Here is a 2,424-nt window from a genome sequence, read left to right as displayed (position 1 = left end):
CATTTTCAGTCCTTCATTTCAGCTTTCTCTATTCAAATGTTCTTGCATCTTTTGCAGTTCCTCCCATGATTCATTAAAAAGAACTATATCATCAGCAAATCTTAAGTTGTTAAGGAATTCCCTGTTAATGTTAATTCCTACATTTCCCCGATCTAAATTTTTAAAAACTACTTGTATGCATGCTGTGAAAAAATGTAGGAGAGAAGTGGTCTCCCTGTCTAACTCCTTTCTCGATCGGAATTTTCTTAACATATGTAGTTTTAGGATTGCTGTACTTCCCGTATAGGTGTCTTTCATTGTTCTAACACAAGATTCATCTATTCCTTGTCTTTAAGTGGCTCTCACTACTGCTGAAATTTTGATAGAATCAAAAGCTTTCTCATAGTCTATAAGTGCCATAGTCTGATTTCTCCATTAGCTGGTTAATTACATGGTTATGGTCGGTTGTTGAATACCTACTTCTATTCGTTCATAAAAGTCTTTACTGTCTTTCTATTCAGCCTAATTTGATATTTGTAAATATTTTTTACTTTACTGAGTAAACTTATTGGGCAGTAATTTTTCAGGACTTTTGTTTCCCTTTTTGTGAATTTGTATAAGAATAAAGTTTTTCCATGGTGGAGATATAGAGCATTCTTGCAGATATTTTGTGTAAAATTCAGCTAGTTTTACTGCTATGAAATCTCCTCCATCTATTATTAAATCAATTCTTAAGCCATCTAATCCTGTGCCTTACCTCTTATGTGTTTTAATGTTATCTTTACTTCTCCTACTGATAATGTTACTAACTGATCAGGTGTTTTATCATTTATATTGACAAGGTTATTTCTTATATCATTGTGTTGAATCATGAAATTTTTACCACTCCATCTGGTTTCTTAATATTTCCATTTTCATTCTGTAAAGCAAATACCTGTTTGTTCCAATTTGATGGTTCTTAATTTCTTTAGTGTTTCATTTTCTTTATACATACACACACACACACACACACACACACACACACACACATATATATATATATATATATATATATATATATATATATATATATATATATATATATATATATCTTGAGCATCTCATACACCTTTCTTGTGCTGCTCAATTCATATTTCAAGAGTTTTAACTGTTTTGCCGATGTAAAACTCTTCACATGAAATAGGGGGGATATTATATCCGCATCCTTTAGTAGGATTACGTTCATAATTAACTAATTAACGGTACTGTTCACAAATTGAAATATTTCAATTATTATAAACTTTTTCAATCATAGGAGCAAATCGGGATGTAAATCAAGAATATATATATATATATATATATATATATATATATATATATATATATATATAAATCTTCACTGGTTAAAACTTCATTATTTTCGATATTAATCCATGAAATAAAACGAAACATTCTTAAATGTGAATGATAAAATCAGGGCTTTCAACCAAACACAATCTTCCTAAGCAATAACAATACTAGAAAATTAGCCTCTTTGACACCGAAACATTGGCATGCCTGAAAAGCCGCGAACATAAGGCTGCAACTTCTTCAGACCAGTAGACCTAGTATTCAGATTTGATTTTTAATGTGTGCTTGAAAATTGAAACCATAATTAATGATTAAAGCCTTTTATCGTTTTATTTTTCCTAGTTACAACATATCAGAGCCTGAAATTACAAATTAGCCACTACGAAGATTTGAAAGATTCCATGTCCCTTTAAATTAACCACTTCACGGAAACTGCTGCCTGTGTTGCTGCACCCTCCCTCCTATAGTTGCCAGATGTTGCTTTATAGGTTGATAATCTGTCTGAAAATAAAAGTATTGTCACTAATGAATGTGACTGTGCTCTCGGGATAAATCTTTATGAAAGTTGTTTTCATTGTGTTGTTATTCCTAAATGTTAAACTAACATTGATTATTTTCACAATTGTGGAATATTTTTAAAATTATACTAGATTTTTTATTGCTATTACCAGAGGTTTTTTCTGCTGTTTTAATGTATTTCAAGGCATTTTAAATTCTTGCCTTTTGCCCTAATCGCGTTTATTTCATTATCAATGTATTCGGCCCTGAAAACTCTTAATGCTTCCAAAAACATTAAAGTGAATACCGATTTCTTAACTTTGGTTATTACTTTAATTTGACTAGAAATACACATGTGTAGAGATATCGGTTGGCTTTTCTGTTTACACTAAACTTGAATCTAATGTTACATCTTTTTATACGGCCATCTAAATAGGTAAGCTACAATCATTCTTCAACTCTATAGTAAGATCTGTTGACGGTACCAAGTCATCCAACCAGACGATGCATGAAGAACAGTAACCATTTTAAAGATATTTCCCTATTGTAATAACAAATATGTTAATGTAGCATTCAAGAGCGTTAACAAAATGAAAACAACTCTCGTAAACAATTCTC

The sequence above is a fragment of the Palaemon carinicauda genome, chromosome 20 (genome assembly GCF_036898095.1).
Source record: "Palaemon carinicauda isolate YSFRI2023 chromosome 20, ASM3689809v2, whole genome shotgun sequence".
Lineage (NCBI taxonomy): Eukaryota > Metazoa > Arthropoda > Malacostraca > Decapoda > Palaemonidae > Palaemon > Palaemon carinicauda.
The sequence above is the reverse complement of the archived record's forward strand: the minus strand, read 5'-3'. Positions refer to the sequence as shown.